Source organism: Lathyrus oleraceus, chromosome 2, assembly GCF_024323335.1.
Source record: "Lathyrus oleraceus cultivar Zhongwan6 chromosome 2, CAAS_Psat_ZW6_1.0, whole genome shotgun sequence".
Lineage (NCBI taxonomy): Eukaryota > Viridiplantae > Streptophyta > Magnoliopsida > Fabales > Fabaceae > Lathyrus > Lathyrus oleraceus.
This window is the reverse complement of record NC_066580.1, coordinates 355,591,770-355,613,219: the sequence shown is the minus strand read 5'-3', so window position 1 is coordinate 355,613,219 and position 21,450 is coordinate 355,591,770. Positions and strand designations below refer to the sequence as shown.

At 42.5% G+C, this 21,450-nt stretch overlaps 2 long non-coding RNA genes across 12 annotated transcripts; both read right to left on the bottom strand.

The window, feature by feature from the left end:
- Positions 1-4,157: 4,157 nt before the first annotated feature.
- On the bottom strand, positions 4,158-21,399 carry LOC127119496 (uncharacterized). 11 transcript variants are annotated; one of them, XR_007802841.1, is made up of 9 exons: positions 21,091-21,399; positions 20,852-20,952; positions 20,674-20,748; positions 20,410-20,601; positions 5,792-5,980; positions 5,530-5,699; positions 5,226-5,399; positions 4,835-5,006; positions 4,158-4,702 (listed from the first exon to the last, which is right to left on the bottom strand). It is a non-coding gene; the product is annotated as an uncharacterized LOC127119496 (long non-coding RNA). The 11 variants fall into 11 exon arrangements; XR_007802842.1 differs by having other exon boundaries at positions 5,600-5,699; XR_007802843.1 differs by lacking the exons at positions 5,530-5,699; positions 5,792-5,980 and adding an exon at positions 19,909-20,289.
- LOC127119498 (uncharacterized) lies at positions 18,467-19,673 on the bottom strand. The gene is made up of 3 exons (XR_007802847.1): positions 19,535-19,673; positions 19,144-19,315; positions 18,467-19,011 (listed from the first exon to the last, which is right to left on the bottom strand). It is a non-coding gene; the product is annotated as an uncharacterized LOC127119498 (long non-coding RNA).
- Positions 21,400-21,450: the final 51 nt, after the last annotated feature.

Sequence of the window (21,450 nt, the reverse complement as noted above, 5' to 3'; positions counted from 1 at the left end):
TCATACTTCAACGGATGTCAATTCGAAATATCATGGCCAGGGGCTCCCTAGTGAAAAGCACAATGAAGGTCAGGCTTGAACCACCATGGTAATGTCTCAGGAATTTGCGCAGAATTTCTTGGATGGATGAGATTCTTGAGGACTAATGACGGGTATAACTCTGCATAAGTCATAGGAATAGGGTCAATGGAGACCTTCTTCCTCTCAAAATTTTGTTGGTGATGATTGTTGTTGTTGTAGTTGGTTCTTTGTTGCGGTTGTTGTTGATGTTGTTGTTGCTGAGTTAGAATTGATTGATTGTTGGAATTATTAGAAAAAACCGGAATTACTAAGGAAACTTGATGTTGATGTTGACGAGGTTGAGAACTTTTTCTGGCATGAGGCCCCCTCTGCCTCCCTACTGGCACCGAATTAGTTTCTCCTTCCTTCCTGTTTGAGAAACTCCCACAATACTTCTTGCTGGTTGATGCTTCGTCTTTAGACAAACATCCTTCCCGGTCTCCTTCTTCTAGCCTCATCCCCATGTTTACCATTTCGGTAAAATCATTGGGGGAACTCGCAATCATGCATTCGTAATAAAATGAACTCAGTGTTTTCAAGAAGATCTTCATCATCTCTTTCTCTTCAAGAGGTGGACTTATCTGGATAGACAATTCTCTCCATCTACGGACATACTCTTTGAATGTCTCCTTATCCTTCTGAGACATAAACCTCAACTGGTCTCTATCAAGCGCCATATCCACGTTGTACTTATACTGCTTGACAAAGGCATCACCTAAGTCATTAAAGTACGGATGCTTGCACTGTCCAAACCCATATACCACCTCAGGGAAGCTCCAGTCAAACTGTCTTGGAAATAGTGAATCAACAACTGATCATTATCAATCTGCGTAGACATTTTTCTGGCGTACATCATAAGATGGCTTAGCGGGAAAGTATTCCCTTTGTATTTTTCAAAGTCGGGGACCTTGAATTTCACCGAGATCTTAACATTGGGGACCAAGCAGAGTTCAACATCACTCTTCCCAAACAAGTCTTTCCGTATCAGAGTCTTTCACTCTTTGCGTAGCTCGAGGAATTGGTCTTTCATCTCATCCATTTTCTCGTATACATCTGGGCCCTTAGACATCTCAGAATGGTAGATAGTATCCTTAACACGAGGTAGACTGTGAATAATTGGAGGTTGCACTGACATGACCAGGCTAGACGTCGATAAAGAAACAAAGGTGGGCGTATACCCTTATGGCATAAAATTTGATGGCATTGCCCAAGGGAATCCAGCAGGCATAGAAGGAATGGATTGACTGGAAGCAACAACAGGAACAATTGAGGTAGCAACCTTAGAAACAACAGTCCTCTAGGGAGGAGTTGCAGGAGTTGGTGACGACTAATTTTGGGCAACAATCACAAATTCCATTAGAGTCGTTAATCTAGCGATCTCAACCTTTAGCTCTTGGTTCTCTTGCTCTAGCTGCTCCATGATCTTTGACTGATTAGCGCGAGTATTGTAAGGATGAGTCAGATTGGCTGATGCACAGAAGAAGAACTGATAAGACATCTAGCGGAAGAAAACCTGTTATGCAAATGATGAATGAAACGCAATGTTTTTTATTTGTTTAATTTCAAAGAACACATGAATTCCTATTTGCAAGTATATATTAAAATAATAACAACAATTTGATCGACCATAAAATCCCTTTTACTCATAAAATTTGGAAAGATTACATTGAGTACAATTTCAGAAACCAAAATACAAATATAAGAGAAAAGGAAACTATCATCCTAAGGATCCCTAGAAACTGCATCAGATGATCTGGCTAAGGGTGCATACTTCCTTTGGATGCGTCAAATCTCATACTCAAAGGACGTCTTCATCTTATCCTTCTCAAGAACTAACTGATTAATAATCTTCTTCCAAGCACCGGACGACTGAGGTATACTAGAGGAAGATAGACCCTCTGGCTCTCTCTGTCTCTTCACTACCCGGTCTATAAGAATCTCAATAAGCGCATCCTTGTCTTTCGAATCAAGCAGCAACTCTTCATGCTTTTGGCTTAAAGCATGGAACCGTTATTTCCACATCTCTCTCTCTTGCTTCATCTAAGTGAGTGCGTCTTCCAACTCCTCTACATCTTGGTTAGGGAGAGTTGATGGCTCAGCCATAACCATAGATATAGGTCTTTCACAAGCGCACGACATCTTCAGCTCCAAAGCTCTCTTCTTCACCCAAATAGTGTAAGCTTCCAAAGCTACACAATTGCATGGACCAAGCTTGGATCTTCCCTTCCTATGCACATTGTGCCGGGAATGTATAATCCTTTTCTTCAAATGTTAGGGATCTTTACCCTCTTGATAAAATGGACCTTCTAACTGAGTGTTATTAGGCTTATCCCTCAAGGGGAACCCAAGTGGACGACGAGCCAAAGCGTGGTTGTAGTTGATTCCTCCTTATGTACCAATGAGAGGTGCATTAGAGAATTCACCACAACTATCAATAATATCCACACTACTCAATGCAGAATCATACCAAACAATATCATCATTATTGAGAAACATAAGTCTCTAAGACCACCGTAGACATTGCTTGTTCTCCAAAAAAGCAGGCGTCTAAGGCAAGTGCGAAATAAACCACTTGTACAGGAGAGGAACACATCACACAATAGTCCCACCACAAGGCAAACAAACAAAGGTCAAGGGATGAATCATGTCATTGTCAAGATCAATCATCCATTTGGGTGGATTATATTTTTCACCTTATCAACATCCAAGTTCCATTGATATTGACAAGACTTGATCGGGTCAACCGAGAATCAAAGGGTTTGTTGTGAGTCACGAGCATGGAGTCATGTTAAGAACCATCCCAATAGAGGGTACTAAGGATAAAACCCTGTAGATCATGTTCTAAGAAGTTCTACAGGTCTTAATCCCATCTATCAGATATTATAGGTTAGGATGACTGACTCATCAACCCGTAATATTCTCAAGAGAAACTCGTCTGAGTGTACAATCGCGTAACAACTGTGATCAAGTCTACACCTGAGCAGTCTCCGCACTACGTCCTAAATAGGCCAAGTTAGGTTAAATGTTCTACGGTCCTCAACTTCTAAGACCCCGAATCAAAGAAAGTAATGCCTAACCACAAATAACTTGTGTGACATTAGTAACTCCAAAAGAGTCTCTACTGAGTAGATGGGTCTCAAGCCAACTTGTTAAGGACTACTCTACACACAAGTTGAACATGACTATACCATCATCCTATCCTAATTGCACTCAAGTTCAGGTTAGAACTTATCTCATCACTCAGAGATCACCAAGCACATCAGACAGATTATATCATACAAACAAAATATACAAACATCAAATATACACATATATTCACATAAAAAAGTAGGCTAAACCCACTGAGTACTACTCCCTAGCAGAGTTGCCACATAATTTCCGTAGCAGTAAATTCATGACCATCAAGTTATGGATAAGCTTAACGTCAATAAAACCAGAGTCGCCACCGCGCTTTAATTGTTTCCAAAGGAAAAGGGAAAAGTACGAACAAAACCCAAAGAAAGAAGTTTTCAAAGCAAAACTAATAAAATTCCAGAGATTATAGGTAAGGGGGTTTATTACACATAGGGGAGGTGTTAGCGCTGTCATACCCCGATTTTGGTCCTAAATCTTTTATGTTTGTTTGGCATGCTTGGCCTAACTTTACTTTGGTTTTGTATGAGGATTGTGGTTTTGATCCAGAGTCATGGTGTTGTGATTGTGGATACATCTATGGTCTGGGTCATCTGAACAACCAAGTTTCTTGTGTTTCTAGCCACTTGCCAGTCTTGTTATTGGTTCATGGATACTATGCCAAAACCCTAACCTTATGGTCTCATTTCATGGTTTTTGTTCATACACATTATCAGTCAAGTTATTTTCTTTTCAAAAGTCAAACATTCAAGTCATGACTAAACCAATTGTGAAAACCAACTTCAAACCATTTTGTTAATCCATTTCAATTTATTTCATGTCATTTATTTCATTACATTTTGATTCCATACGAGAAAATACAAAATTTGGCATCTTTGACCAACTGTTGACTTTGGTCAACAGTTGACTTTTTGGTCAACTTTGACCAAAGTCAACCCAATTCCATTAAACCCTAAATCCACCCATAATTTTCCATTGAATATCCATTTACAAGAAAAAATACAAAAAAAATGAACTTTGACCAGTTGTTGAATTTGGTCAACAGTTGACTTTTTTGGTCAACTTTGACCAAAGTCAATTCACCCGTCTTCTGACCATCCAAAACCTAATCTAGCCCTTTTTCCTTGATTCTTCATCCAATTGCCATGTTGGTTGTGTTTTCTTTTGGTTGCTTCATTTCCAAGCAAGTGGCTTTATTTTCAATCTCATATGTACCTTGCCTTGCTTGGCATTTTGGCTTTTCAAACCTTGGTTTTGGTCTGCCCCAAACCAAGTCCTAATGACCCTAACACAATACAATGTGACACCATTGAATCCATCATCTGATGCTTAATCCAAATGTAACACTTCTTGCCTTGTTACTGCAGCAGACCCTTCAGCAATCCTGTAGCATACCATGACCAGCTGCAGCCATGTACCTTGGAGTAGCATTCAGTCCATTAACAAACAGCAGTAACATGTGTTCACCATGGCATAACCAACAGATGCGAGCCAATCCTGCATCAAACACCTGCAGAACCATGTAAACTTACATCAATTAACCAAGCTGCATCAATACATGTGACTCAGAACCAAGTGAGAACATACTTGAAACACCTATCTAGCCTCATTTGCAGAACCAAAAAAAATCAAGTTACAATACCATAATTCTGCAGCACTGAACATCTGTTGCAACAGGAGACTGCATGACCAATACCTACCAGCTGCAACATGACACCTACATGACCATTTGGACATACCAATACACATGCATTTGGTTTTGAACTCATAATGATGAGAGAGGCTCATGGAGGTTGTAGCAACTAGAACCAAACCTGCAAAAAGAAACCAGTTGGCAGCATGTTATAAATGTATAAATCCTGCAGAAAAGAAAACTCACAACCAAAACTAGCCAAATGGTGAAGCAAGTTGAAGCCATGATGCACAAGGCAAAACCTACTGACCAAGACAACTTGCAAACAACAATGCAACAGGTGACAGACCTAAGGCTAAACTAGGCCACATCAAATTGAATGGTTAGTCCAGTTGCATACCTGAGTGCAAAACATGACCATTGAGACAACCTTGCACGTGTTAGGCACCAATCTGCGTCAAGTCAAGACCTGTCCCAAGCAACATCAGCTAGCAGACTGAATTCGTATCAATACCAAGACCACAAGTAAGCCACAACATCATTACATGTGTGTGGTAGCTCATGACCACAAAACCTGCATCATAACTGCACCCTGTTCAAGAAGGATCAAAGCAACAAAAATACAGGGCAATGGAAACCTAACAGCAGACCATGATAAGTTGTCAGTAAGCTATCAACATTGGGCTATCAAGATGGGTGCATACCAGTTCCTAAGCCTACCCAATTGTGTTACACCAACAAAACCAAGTCAGACACATTGCAAGACTACCATACCATGTGCAGACCAAGCCACCACATGGGACTTCAACCTAGCAGCCGACACAACCAACATTAGTAGCCATCCATGCTCCCTTGCAAGTAATAAACCTACAGTCTGTAGCAGGAGCAGTCAACAGATAATGCAAGTCATGTAATTATATCCCATTTGAGTCATAACAATGTCAATCATGCTACACAGAGTCATACCTGCTGTTACAATATCCAGTCAACAAATTCCTACAAGGCCATGATTATGCCGCCACAATAACCAAACCTTAGCATACCACAACTATCAATGCTCCTACAGTTAGCTCTGCATCATATGAGTTGGAACCAGGACAAGAACCCGGCTATGAGACTAAGCACACATCTGAACTTGGCCAAGGTGTCAAGGTCCTGCAGCATGAGGTTTCCAGCAACATGTGTGCATCCAAAATCCACAACAATTGGCGATGTAAAACAAAACAACAGAAATGCAAATACAATTATGAAGACAATCAAGCAAATCCATCTTACCATCTGCAATGATTAAGACAATCGAGCAATACCATCATGCTTCAAAACCTGAAGCAAATATAGCAAAAACAAGCAGGAATTATCACACCTTACACTCATGCTTTATGCAAGTCTAACTCTGCAACCTCAAGCCAATTCAAGGTCCTGCATCATGGTTCAAACAGAGGAAATTGAAAAAAAAGGAGTACTTCGCCTGCATTATAACACAGTGAACGTCATTAGTGCACCAGCCAAGAACATCTATTGCAAGACATACATTACTTACCATCAAAATGAAACAAACAAGTGCAAGGCCAATTCGAGCATGTTGCAGCAAAACAAGTGAAGACACCATTTTTCACTGCAGTAAAAAGGCAAATTAATTACCAAGCAGTAAAAATTCAAGAAATTCCCAAATTGGAATAGGGATGAAATTCAAAGAAGAAAGCTTGCGTTCAGTTTACCTTTCCAAGGCCAAGCATCAAAGGGGTCAATCCAGTTTCTGAACATCAAAAAGTGCTTTGCAGAGTTACTCTTCTGGATTACCAAAGGCACCTTTGAAACCCTAATTCACAGAGATATAAAAGTGGAGAAATCAGTAAGAGAACCTGGAGGCGAAGAGATTTCAAAGAAGAAAAAACCTAATCCTAAAGGAAGAGCAAACCAGCACTTGAAGAGGCGAAGGAAAAGGTTCGATTGTCACCTGAGTTGTCATCTTCATCAAAGGTCCGAGGGTGAGCTTCCTGTTTTGTAATAGCCTTTGTTTTTCTTGTTTGTTTGAGAGGGATTCGGTGAGGCCGTGATGAGAGAGAGGTTTCAGAGATAGATGCGAGCGATTTCGAGAGCAGGGGAGGGGGTTCGTTCGAGTGCATTTGAGAGACGATTGGGTAAGTTTGAGGAATAGTGATTCTGAGAGCAGGGAGATGTTTTCGCCTGAGAGAGTTTGAGAGAGAGTGAGGAAGACGATAGCGTTGGAGACGAGCTTCTACTGTTTCCATTTCCTTTTTTTTCTTTTTTTCTTTTTTTTAATTTTTAATTAATTCTTTTTACTATTTAATTTATTTTGTTTTTAATACAAAAATCAGAAAATGTTTATATGTTCTTAATTTCTTTTTTTATTATTTATTCTTTTTATTATTTAACTTAATTTGTTTTTAACAGAGATAATACAAAAAATCATAAAAATGTTTTTTTTTTTTTTTTTATTATTATTTTAAATCTTTTAGCCCGGTTCATATACTTAAGTGGCCTAGTGGAAAGAGGTTAGTTTCATAATATTAAGTGGAGAGGGTTCGATACTCATGTGTGGTACCTTTTGCTTTTTATTTGATTTTATCTTCCTTTAGCATTTTTTATTCTTTTAGTATGTTGATTAATATCTTTTTTATGTGTATTATATTCATGATTTCATTTGTTAATAATGCATAGTTGTTGTATTTTAGTTTAGTTCAAAACCATTTTTTAAACTATAAAAATGATACTTTTCTCGATTTAATATCGAGCCCATTTTACACCCTTGTAAGTCGATTGCTTTTTAAGCATCGCCATCAACCTCACATAGCTTACTCTTGGGCTTTCTTACAATGAGCCGGTTCCCTTACACTTACACTCATACATTGTTTAATGCTTCATTATTTCATTCTTTGATTATTTGATTCGATTATATACTTGCTTAAATATCTTATTGTTGATTAACTGTTGCCTACTTGTATGGTGTATGAGGCATATATTTATATTGCTTGATTACCATGTCAACCCCCATTCATATCAAATGTATCCCTCTCCCATGAAATGTATAATATTTTTTCATTCTCTATTCATCTGTTAATACAAGAAATAAAATGAATACCCGATAACCATTTCAAAACAAGACCAAAACCTCGATCCAACGTCGAGTAATCATTTTTTTTTAAAACCTAACAGAACCATCACGTATTCATCCACCCTTTTGTAAGTCGATTGCTTTATGCATCGCCATCAACCTTGTAAGCCGATTGCTTTATGCATCGCCATCAACCTTGTAAGTCGATTGCTTCATGCATCGCCATCTACCTTTATCCCTAACACTTCTCCTTGCTCCATTCGTCGATTCTTGTTTCGATTAGGTAGCACCCATTAAATAGAACCCTTTGTATGATAACATAGGTAGGATTCCCATATCCTTTTGTATGATAACATAGTTAGAATCCCCATTTTCTTTGCATCCTAACATAGGTAGATATTCCCATTTGTAAATCCTAAACACTTAAGTACACATTGCATGACAACTCTAGGGCAGAGCTTCCCCACTTCTAGACCTTTCTGAGCGTCTCCGATCTTGTGGCATGTAGTCCGTTCTATTGCAAAGAGGTAACCGCCTAAGACTCGATTCAGCGAGCTCCGACACCTACTGCTAGGACGTGAACACATTGCCCACTCTCCTTTGACGCAACTGGTGTCCTCCTTTTGTAAGTCCATGTTCAGATGGCAATCCCCTATGGAGGGGAACTACGTCGCCCTGATTCTCATACCAGATGAGGTACATAGGCAGGAGATCGTGCGAGATCTCTCCGAACACCCTTTTCCTTTTTTGTGTGTGTTTGCTTGACAGTTGCTAGGCTCGAGTTCCCGACTCCTTAGTAACTTGTTGCTTGTTTCTTCTTGTGTGTGTTAGGATACGGATGTAAGCCCAGCGATTGGCATTCCGTATCCTATTGTTGAGTGCTTGGAGTCCGGTATAAGTCCATCAAGTGGCATCTGGTTTCCAGTGTGGGTTTGTTTGGTTCGGAAGCTGATGTAAGTCCAGCGATTGGCATTCGGGTTCCATGTTTGCCTTTTGTGTTTTGTTTTGTTTCGGCGTGCGTGAGCCAAACTACGGCAACTCTGATTCTCATGTTCAGATGAGATACGTAGGCACAAGATGCGATGTCTTGCCGAGTTTGACTAACAACTAACAACTAATCCTTGTTTCCTCTCGCCCTCGTTGCGATCCTTTCTCTCGCCCTCGTTGCGATCGAGACTTTCCTTTTCTCTTGCCCTAGTTGCAATCGAGACCCTTATTTCCCGTAGTTAGTCTGAACTACGTTTTGCTCTGATTCTCATTCCCGATGAGATACGTAGGCATAAGACTCGATGTCTTAGCGAGCACAATTACCCTTAACCCATAGGTAGCCGAGCTACGATGACTGTGATTCTCATATTCATATGAGATACGTATGCAATGGATGCGATATCCGTGCGAGTCATTTCTTTGACCCCTTTCTTTTAGTAAATAGTACATTAGATAAACACACACCCTTTAGACAAGAAACAAACAAGAGTGGATCCCGTAGAGTACTACGGATGCGTAGGGGTGCTAATACCTTCCCTTCGCATAACCGACTCCCGAACCCAAGATTTGGTTGCGAGACCTTGTCTTTTCCCTTCCTTTCTCCAGGTTTACTTCGAGCGTTTCCTTTCCCTCCTTTGGGATAAATAACGCACGGTGGCGACTCTTCTGTCATTTTTCTTTCCCCGGTTGTTTTTTCGCACCTCTGTATTTTTCAGGCTGCGACAGCTGGCGACTCTGCTGAGGATCGAACCTAGAATCTCTGGTTTCCCTAAGCGAGTCCCTCCTAGCTTTTGTAGGTTTCTTGTTTGTTGGGTGTTTATTCTTTTGTACAGTTATTTATTTTCAGCATTTACCTGCTTTACCTTATTGCATTCATGTACATATGTTTGTTGTATCTGTGGGTTCTGTGGGTTGTTTGTTTGTTGGGTTGGGATTATTTTGTGAGAAATAAGCCCACTACCCAGGCTTGAGTGTACATATAGGTGTTAGAGTGGATAGTCATGAGGCTTGCGTGGCATGTTGCTATGATAAGTCGTTCATGAGACCCACATTCCAGACGAGGTTTCTGTTGGATATATTTTGTCCTATGGGTGTTCCATAACGACAGATATTCCTTTAGAAATCGTCGACTCTGGTGACCATTTCCCGAGAACTCAGTCGAGGCCTCTCCTCCGAGACGTGATTATGTTAGCTCTGGATGGCGCATTCTCGCTGCTCAATCCGAGGACCCCGAGACTGGGAACTTGCTTTAGGATATCCTGTTGAGGGGAGTCAGCAGAGGTCTTTTATCCCGTAATAATGCCAAACCTTCAGTGGTAAACGTATTATTCTCGACTGAAGGGCTGAAGCTGACAAACTTCTGTTCTTAGAACCTACCAGTGAGGGGAGGGTTTGATCTCTACAGATACGGTTTCTGCCAGTGGTGCTGTGATGGTGACTTTGGTTCAGCCAAATTTATGGACATTTATTTCTGGGACGCCGGAGTTCTGTCCGTGGTTTATCAATGGGTTCCGTTTATTTCGGATCCCCGGGTTGAATTTGAAAGTACCTGTTCAGAGGATCTGACTGTCATCCGTTCAGTGGATGTTCCTGTGATGATAGTGATGTAATCTCCAGTTCCGTTTATTTCGGAACTCCCCAAGTCGGATTTATGGCGACTTAGTCCCGATGACTGTGACTAGTTCAGAGAATGGGTCTTCAGATGACTTGGTGGCGCAGTGACTTGCATTCATGCATTTGCATCGCATTCATCTGCATTCAACTCGTGTCTATCCGTACTCAGGGTCCACTTTTTGATTAAGATTCTGGTTGAGAGATACCCAGATGTCAGAATGTTATTGATGAAAAATTATCTGTCTCTGTGAAACCAAATTCAAAGGAATATTCCTGGTACGGATAGACATTGCATGCGTGAGTCATACTAACCCATTTGCTGTTTTGTAGGTGTCAACCGGTGCGCATAGCTCTTCCATTCAGACATACAGTCAGACTCAACAAATCCAAGCTGATGGATCTTCCCAACGCCGACATCCTTGAACTGAAAGAGATGATGAGGGGATTGTTCAGTATTGTGCAAGGGCTTGCCTTGGGGCAGAAAGCCATGTCTGAGAGATTGGAAAGGATTGAGAGCTGGATGATCAAGGAGAAAGTTCAGGGAAAGGCTCCATCATCCGATGTAACAAATCCCTCTGGCTCGGTAGCAAAGAAACTCTCTGACAATGGTCCGCTCAAAAAGGAGGTTGAGTCAAGTGGTGTGCCAGCAAAGAAAGAACGCAGTAAGGATTGTTATCATCCTTATGCTGTTGCTGTAACCACTCTTGTTGGTAACTCACCTGTACCCCCGTAACAACCACCACTTCAACAGAAGGCACCGAGAGCTAAGAGCCAGGTGAAGAAGAAGAAGGAGGATCGTCAGTTTGAGGAACCACCTGTGACTTATACCCTTTTGTTCAGGAGATTGAGAGATTTGGGGTTAGTCCGGCCAAGGATTTTGATTCCCATAGCACAACAGAAGAGGCCTGCACACTATGATGAGAATGCCAGGTGCGAGTTCCATTCTGAGGTGCCCGGACACAACATTGAGGGTTGTAGAGCTTTCAAACATGTCGTCCAGGACATGGTAGACTCTAAAGCTATCAGCTTGGCACAGATAATGGATGGCGAGGCCGACCCCGTACAATGGCAGGGTCCGGTCAAGGTGAAGATGGTGAAAAAGGACAAGAAAGGAATAAGGGCGACTGAGGAGAATCAGTTAAAGGTTCCAATGTCCGTGGTCTCAAAACCTCTGGTGCAGGATGGGGCTTTCCCTGTTGTTGATTTTTGTTGTGTGACCGTCACCACAGAGGGGTGTGTATTGATGAAGGACATGACCCAAAAGATGAAGAAAGTAGAAATGGACGATGTAAGATGTAAAGCGCCCAATCTGGCCGTTGAGACCGTCCCGGTGGAGAATGCCTTTGTTGCTGAGAAAGAGAAGAAGTTGTCCATTTCTTCTTATAAACAAGCCCTGGAAGTGGTGAAGAACAAAGAGGCCCAAGGCTGGGGAAGGATCATTGACATAGTGGTAAAAGCAGACATGTTTGGGGTCGGTTATCAGCCAGATCAAGAGTCGTCTAGACCAAACAGAGGATATCGCCCACCGTACCCCTTTGTCAGTGCAGGAATGTTGGATCCTGATCATGCTTGCTCAGTGAGTGAAGAGATTGACCGTGACCGCAAGCTCGAGTTATGGATAAAGTCGTGCGTACTGGGCAACTGGAAGGTCTCCAAAAGCATCATTGTCGCTCATCCGGAAGTGTAGTATTTCTGTTTTAATTTTGTTTGCATGAAAGCCATACGTTTTGCCCGAAACGTACTGGTCCATTGTAAGGGCCATCTCATGTGTTTCATTTTGCAACGTTTTGCATCAGTAATAAATGGATGTTTTTGTGATTAAAACCGGTGTTCCCTGTTTTTCATTTTTTACAGTTTTAAAAAAAAAATGGCAATGTTTTTCGTTTTTCTTTTGAACTTGTCTCGTTCCAACCTCAAAAGTGATTACCCTCCTGATCTCATCGATAACAATTTGGTTACACCTTTGTTTGACTTCGACAATTCAATCTATCATGCCGAAGGAGAAGGCGAAGAATATTGTGATTTGTTGGAATTAGCCGGGTCGTTGAAACCAGAGGAGAAGATGATTCAACCGCATGAGGAGTGCTCAGAATTGTTGCTCCAAGCACCGCCGAGGTCAGAAAGCGAATATTGAGGCCGCTTCAGAGGAAAGTCAAGAACAGGATGGTATATGTGCGCCTGGTTGTATCTACATACACCAAGGTAAGATACCAATGTTGTGGAGGCACGAGTTACCATGGAGAGAAGACTGTCCTCCAGGGAAGCGGAAACCGGTGCTGAAAGATGAGAATGTGTGTGGACTGTCGAGATGTGAGCTGAGCTAATCTGAAAGATGAATTCCCGGTACGTCACAACGAGGTATTGGATTGATTATAATGCTCAGTTTATCTTCATGGATGGCTTCTTGGCCGAGACCAGATTGAACTGTTGCCAGATGATATGACGTAAACCATGTCCATCACACAAGGGGCACCTTCTGGTTATAAGGTGATGTCGTTCAGTATCGAGAAGACCGGTGCCAAGTATCAGAAGTCTAGGGTGACTTTGTTTCATGATATGATTCATCGTGAAAGCAAATGCCATGTTGATGACATGATGGCAAAGTCCCGAGCAGAAGAGGGGCATCCGATGGATCAAGTTGTTTGACAGGTAGAGATAACTCATACTGTTGAGTTCGAATTAGCGCACTTATGGAGTGTTGTCCAGCAAGCTGCCGAGGCATGTTACGAACGAAAGAGGAATCAAGGTTGATCCTGCAAAAAAAAAAAAAAACAGTACTAGAAACACCTGAACCATAAACAAACGAAAAAAGAAAGAAATCAAATGGTCAGATGGAATGAGGACTGCCAAGGGGCATGGAAAGACAAAAAAAAAGAGTAGTAGGAACCTCTGATTCTGATACCTTCCGGGGAAGAAACGACTGCTAATCTGGTACCTGACAGCCCTTAAGGGGTCTATGAGGTGCGTATTGAGTCAGTATGACTAGTCTTGTCGAAAAGAGCATGCAATTTACCTAAGCAAAAAGTTTATCGACTGTGAAACAATACACTCACTGCTCGAGAAAACTTGATGTACTTTGGCATAGGCTGCTCGCCGATTGAGACAGTGTATGCTGGTTCATACCACCTTGTGGATGTCCAAAATGGATCTGATCAAGTATGTGCTTGAGGAGCTAGCATCGAACGGACGGGTTGCGAGAGGGCAAGTGATGTCGACTGAATACGATATTCAGTATACCTCCCAGAAAGCAACCAAGACGAGGGTATTGTATGGTTATCTCGCCCAACAGCCCACTGATGATTGTCAACCAAGGAAGTCTGAAGTCCCTGATGAGGACATCTCGAGGTACTCGAATCGAAAGATTGAGAGTGACCGATCCCGGAGGAGGGGCCTGACCCCGAATCCGAACGGGTTTTGATGTCTGATGAGGAGAGTTTAAAGAGAGTGAGCTAGTGCTTCCCCGATAACATGTGAACGCACCAATGATAGTGGCTGAGTACGAAGTTGGTATCCTGAGTGTCGTACTTTAGTACGTGCATCTACTGGGGCAACGCCTTCCTCATGCGGTATGGGATGGAAGTGATCTTGCCTGCTGGAGGCTAGATTTCATTGTAAAGAGTCCGGATGGATGAGAAGTTAGAAAAGGGCGAGTGGATGAGGACTCGGTATAACGCGTTGAGCCTGGTTGAGAAAAGAGGCTGACAGTTACTTGTCATGGGGCAGTTGTACCCAGTAAATGAAGCGTGTTGTTGACCGAGAAGTGCGACCTCGTGGGTAGCATGGAAGAGATGTGGTGTTGAAAAGGATCCTTCCTCCTCAAGACGATTGTGGGGCAAGTGGATAAACAATTATGAATGTCCGCTCGTGGTCAAAAAGGGTTTTCTCTGACAGAGCCTTGTTGCTGACGACCACGGATGATGAGGATTTTCCATCCCCTGTGAATGCGGACGCAGTTAAAAGATACTTCGTGAAAAAGAGACCCGCTGGACAAAAAGAATAAAAGAGTCCAGGCAAAAAAGGGCATCCCGGCGAACCAAAAAAAAAGAGAGAAAAGGTTCGGGCAAAAGTTAGGGATAATAAAAGAAAAGAACTGTACACCCGGCAAGTCGAAAACCCCACAAGGGCGACTTGGGCAAAAAAAAAAGGGGTATCCCGGTGGACTGAAACCCGAAAGGACGGTCCAGGCAAAAGAGGGAATGAAACGAACAACTGTGTCTGGCATGATCGTTTGTGCTTTGATTAAGACATCACGGCTAATCTCCGACAGAGATCGAATCAGAAGCGTCTTGTTCAGAAGGCCGAAAGTGCGGAAAGTCTTGAGGACATATGAGGTGTAACCGAGTTGGAACCCGATGAGATCACGGTTTCACATTGCCATTAGGATAGATATTTTTTCCTTTTGTGTGCAATCACCCCTTTCCAGGGTTTGCCTCCTGTGCGTCGTTCAGTTCTGAGCCGTCCTTTTTGTTTCAGTCAATAAATGCGTGTTCAGTCAAATAATTTTGTTTTTGTTTTCATTACCGTTTTGATTACGAAAACATCCATTCGTTTTGATAAGAATAGATGCATTTTGAAACATAGAGGTCCCTTCCAATGCGTGCTTATAAGATTGAAATCTTGAAATCTTATTCGGAAGTTTGAGTGACCAAGGTGTTGAAGTGTTGGCACGCCTGGGGCACGCTTTTATCTAACAATCTCTTGTGCAGGAACCGTTAGATATCTTCATTCACTAGCATGTAGTGGTATGAAACCTTTTGACAAAAGAGATCCCTGCAAAGCCCGACCAGGGGCAATGGATAGACTAACGGTGAAAAGCCCGTGACAGAGTTGCGACGACGATCCTGAAAGCAAATCAAGAAGACTCTTCAAAGTCTAAGGACTGGAAAGTTTGAATGAATCCCAGGAATCCGATCTTTGTGGGATAAGTCAGAAAAGTCCAGGCGAGTCTGGGAGTTCTCAAAAGTGGAAAGTCGACACGGTAGGTGGATGATGAAGGCTGTTGTTCGACGACTCGACAGGTGTTCCGTGTCCAGTAAGCTGTATCTCCCCAGTGGGTGTGAGAGTGTTATCCCCAGCGTGGTCGTGAGCACTCATCCTCAGCAGGTTTGTGGATGTCTCTCCCCAGCACAGAGTCTGGTATATTTGCTTTCCCACCAGAGTTGTGCTCCCCCAACCGAGCGGATTTCCATAGCAGATCTCCCGAGTAGAGGTTTGTGTTGATGATTTTCCTCAGCAGTTCCCCGAGTGGAGCGGGTTCAAAGAAATATATCTCCAGCAGTTATCTTACCTGTGGATTGGTTGAGTTTTCCGTAGTGGAAGGATATCTGCATCCCTAGCTGAGTCTATCCTACCTGTGGATTGGATGAGCTTCACCAGCGGAGTAGTATTTATTTCCCAAAGCAGAGTTGATCCTACTTGTGGATTGGTTGGCTCTCCCCAGTGAAGTCGCCTGATTATCCCTAGCAAGTCGTCTTGTCACTCCCGACAAGGGTTGCCTTTTCCCAGCAGCAGCGCTATTCCCCAGCAGGGTGGAGATCGGAGTGTTGGCGAGTTCCTCAGCAGAGTGTCTCGAGCTCCCCAGAAGAGTCCCTTGAGGGGGATACTTTTTATGCATTCATCATGTAGAATAAGCATAGCATAAAAAAATATAATAAATCGCGTAGCATTTCCATAATTATGGAGCATTACGCTTGAAAAAAGATCATGCATCATTATTGCAAGCATACGCTAGTCTCAAGCCGTGGTATTTGTTTGAGAGGGAGTTTTGCCCAAAGGAGAAGGTGTTACTCTGAGGAGTTTGGCATCGTGATTTTGAATCAGAGTTTCTGTCGAGCAAAGATGGGAATGGTAATCAAAGAGGTTTCGGGGTCCAAAAAGGAGCAAAACAAGAAAGATTAATCCCCAGCTAAACGCGAAGTGTTCGTGTGCTAAGGTGGAATAAAGAATAGCCGGTTCGTGGCGTGTTATCCCCAGCATGGGTCTTTGGCATGCGTGCCGGCCCACGTATCACTGTTTGTTATCTTCGTCGATGCTGATAGACATGAAGAGTTTTCCGGTATCCAGACCGAAGTGGCGTTCAGGCCAATTTCCGATTTTCAGATCGAAGAAGTTTCCGACGATCAGGTCGATGTACTTATGGCATTCAGGCCAATTTTCCGGTGTTCAGACCGAGGCGGTATTCAGACCAAAGTGGCATTCAGGCCATTTTTTTCCGGTATCCAGACCGAAGTGGCATTCAGGCCAGCTCCCGGTATCCAGACCGAAGTGGCATTCATGCCAGTTTTTTCCGGTATCTAGACCGAAGTGGCATCCAGGCCAGTTCCCGGTATCCAGACCGAAGTGGCATTCAGGCCAGTTCCCGGTATCCCGACCGAAGTGGCATTCATGCCAGTTTTTTCCGGTATCCAGACCGAAGTGGCATCCAGGCCAGTTCCCGGTATCCAGACCGAAGTGGCATTCAGGCCAGTTCCCGGTATCCAGACCGAAGTGGCATTCATGCCAGTTTTTTCCGGTATCCAGACCGAAGTGGCATTCAGGCCAGTTCCCGGTATCCAGACCGAAGTGGCATTCAGGCCAGTTCCCGGTATCCAGACCGAAGTGGCATTCAGGCCAGTTCCCGGTATCCAGACCGAAGTGGCATTCAGGCCAGTTCCCGGTATCCAGACCGAAGTGGCATTCATGCCAGTTTTTTCCGGTATCCAGACCGAAGTGGCATTCAGGCCAGTTCCCGGTATCCAGTCCGAAGTGGCATTCAAGCCAGTTCCCGGTATCCAGACCGAAGTGGCATTCAGGCCAGTTCCCGGTATCCAGACCGAAGTGGCATTCAGGCCAGTTCCCGGTATCCAGACCGAAGTGGCATTCAGGCCAGTTCCCGGTATTCAGATCGAAGAAGTTTCCGACATCTAGGTCGATGCAACTTGTGGCATTCAGGCCAGTTTCCAGTATTCAGACCAAAGTGGCAATCAGGCCAGTTTTCCGGTATCCACACCGAAGTGGCATTCAGGCCAGTTTCCGATTTTCAGATTGAAGAAGTTTTCGACGATCAAGTCGAAGTACTTATGGCATTCAAGCCAGTTTTCCGATTTCCAGATCGAAGTGGTGTTCAAACCAGATTTCCGGTGATCAGACCAACATTGATACTCTCATATTCCAATGCTTAGTGTTCAGACTAATGTGTGGCGTTCAGGCCATGGGTATTCCTGTGTTACCATTTATTTTGGTATCCAGGTCAACTTTCTGTTTCGGTACTCAGGCCGATTTTCACCGTACCAGACGGACTCTTCTTTCGAGATTGCTTCTTTGCCGATTCTGACAGACATTGTTAATTATTTCATACGGATTCAGGATCAAAATCCGGGTCTTCTTAGTATTTAACCATCTCCCACTTTGATCATATGAAGAATACCCTGCTTCATATTCTCTAGTTGAAGACGCTTAAATAGGGGCAGCTGTCATACCCCGATTTTGGTCCTAAATCTTTTATGTTTGTTTGGCATGCTTGGCCTAACTTTACTTTGGTTTTGTATGAGGATTGTGGTTTTGATCCAGAGTCATGGTGTTGTGATTGTGGATACATCTATGGTCTGGGTCATCTGAACAACCAAGTTTCTTGTGTTTCTAGCCACTTGCCAGTCTTGTTATTGGTTCATGGATACTATGCCAAAACCCTAACCTTATGGTCTCATTTCATGGTTTTTGTTCATACACATTATCAGTCAAGTTATTTTCTTTTCAAAAGTCAAACATTCAAGTCATGACTAAACCAATTGTGAAAACCAACTTCAAACCATTTTGTTAATCCATTTCAATTTATTTCATGTCATTTATTTCATTACATTTTGATTCCATACGAGAAAATACAAAATTTGGCATCTTTGACCAACTGTTGACTTTGGTCAACAGTTGACTTTTTGGTCAACTTTGACCAAAGTCAACCCAATTCCATTAAACCCTAAATCCACCCATAATTTTCCATTGAATATCCATTTACAAGAAAAAATACAAAAAAAATGAACTTTGACCAGTTGTTGAATTTGGTCAACAGTTGACTTTTTTGGTCAACTTTGACCAAAGTCAATTCACCCGTCTTCTGACCATCCAAAACCTAATCTAGCCCTTTTTCCTTGATTCTTCATCCAATTGCCATGTTGGTTGTGTTTTCTTTTGGTTGCTTCATTTCCAAGCAAGTGGCTTTATTTTCAATCTCATATGTACCTTGCCTTGCTTGGCATTTTGGCTTTTCAAACCTTGGTTTTGGTCTGCCCCAAACCAAGTCCTAATGACCCTAACACAATACAATGTGACACCATTGAATCCATCATCTGATGCTTAATCCAAATGTAACACTTCTTGCCTTGTTACTGCAGCAGACCGTTCAGCAATCCTGCAGCATACCATGACCAGCTGCAGCCATGTACCTTGGAGTAGCATTCAGTCCATTAACAAACAGCAGTAACATGTGTTCACCATGGCATAACCAACAGATGCGAGCCAATCCTGCATCAAACACCTGCAGAACCATGTAAACTTACATCAATTAACCAAGCTGCATCAATACATGTGACTCAGAACCAAGTGAGAACATACTTGAAACACCTATCTAGCCTCATTTGCAGAACCAAAAAAAATCAAGTTGCAATACCATAATTCTGCAGCACTGAACATCTGTTGCAACAGGAGACTGCATGACCAATACCTACCAGCTGCAACATCACACCTACATGACCATTTGGACATACTAATACACATGCATTTGGTTTTGAACTCATAATGATGAGAGAGGCTCATGGAGGTTGTAGCAACTAGAACCAAACCTGCAAAAAGAAACCAGTTGGCAGCATGTTATAAATGTATAAATCCTGCAGAAAAGAAAACTCACAACCAAAACTAGCCAAATGGTGAAGCAAGTTGAAGCCATGATGCACAAGGCAAAACCTACTGACCAAGACAACTTGCAAACAACAATGCAACAGGTGACAGACCTAAGGCTAAACTAGGCCACATCAAATTGAATGGTTAGTCCAGTTGCATACCTGAGTGCAAAACATGACCATTGAGACAACCTTGCACGTGTTAGGCACCAATCTGCGTCAAGTCAAGACCTGTCCCAAGCAACATCAGCTAGCAGACTGAATTCGTATCAATACCAAGACCACAAGTAAGCCACAACATCCTTACATGTGTGTGGTAGCTCATGACCACAAAACCTGCATCAAAACTGCACCCTGTTCAAGAAGGATCAAAGCAACAAAAATACAGGGCAATGGAAACCTAACAGCAGACCATGATAAGTTGTCAGTAAGCTATCAACATTGGGCTATCAAGATGGGTGCATACCAGTTTCTAAGCCTACCCAATTGTGTTACACCAACAAAACCAAGTCAGACACATTGCAAGACTACCATACCATGTGCAGACCAAGCCACCACATGGGACTTCAACCTAGCAGCCGACACAACCAACATTAGTAGCCATCCATGCTCCCTTGCAAGTAATAAACCTACAGTCTGTAGCAGGAGCAGTCAACAGATAATGCAAGTCATGTAATTATATCCCATTTGAGTCATAACAATGTCAATCATGCTACACAGAGTCATACCTACTGTTACAATATCCAGTCAACAAATTCCTACAAGGCCATGATTATGCCGCCACAATAACCAAACCTTAGCATACCACAACTATCAATGCTCCTACAATTAGCTCTGCAGCATATGAGTTGGAACCAGGACAAGAACCCGGCTATGAGACTAAGCACACATCTGAACTTGGCCAAGGTGTCAAGGTCCTGCAGCATGAGGTTTCCAGCAACATGTGTGCATCCAAAATCCACAACAATTGGCGATGTAAAACAAAACAACGAAAATGCAAATACAATTATGAAGACAATCAAGCAAATCCATCTTACCATCTGCAATGATTAAGACAATCGAGCAATACCATCATGCTACAAAACCTGAAGCAAATATAGCAAAAACAAGCAGGAATTATCACACCTTACACTCATGCTTTATGCAAGTCTAACTCTGCAACCTCAAGCCAATTCAAGGTCCTGCATCATGGTTCAAACAGAGGAAATTGAAAAAAAGGAGTACTTCGCCTGCATTATAACACAGTGAACGTCATTAGTGCACCAGCCAAGAACATCTATTGCAAGACATACATTACTTACCATCAAAATGAAACAAACAAGTGCAAGGCCAATTCGAGCATGTTGCGGCAAAACAAGTGAAGACACCATTTTTCACTGCAGTAAAAAGGCAAATTAATTACCAAGCAGTAAAAATTCAAGAAATTCCCAAATTGGAATAGGGATGAAATTCAAAGAAGAAAGCTTGCGTTCAGTTTACCTTTCCAAGGCCAAGCATCAAAGGGGTCAATCCAGTTTCTGAACATCAAAAAGTGCTTTGCAGAGTTACTCTTCTGGATTACCAAAGGCACCTTTGAAACCCTAATTCACAGAGATATAAAAGTGGAGAAATCAGTAAGAGAACCTGGAGGCGAAGAGATTTCAAAGAAGAAAAAACCTAATCCTAAAGGAAGAGCAAACCAGCACTTGAAGAGGCGAAGGAAAAGGTTCGATTGTCACCTGAGTTATCATCTTCATCAAAGGTCCGAGGGTGAGCTTCCTGTTTTGTAATAGCCTTTGTTTTTCTTGTTTGTTTGAGAGGGATTCGGTGAGGCCGTGATGAGAGAGAGGTTTCAAAGATAGATGCGAGCGATTTCGAGAGCAGGGGAGGGGGTTCGTTCGAGTGCATTTGAGAGACGATTGGGTAAGTTTGAGGGATAGTGATTCTGAGAGCAGGGAGAGGTTTTCGCCTGAGAGAGTTTGAGAGAGAGTGAGGAAGACGATAGCGTTGGAGACGAGCTTCTGCTGTTTCCATTTCCTTTTTTTTCTTTTTTTCTTTTTTTTAATTTTTAATTAATTCTTTTTACTATTTAATTTATT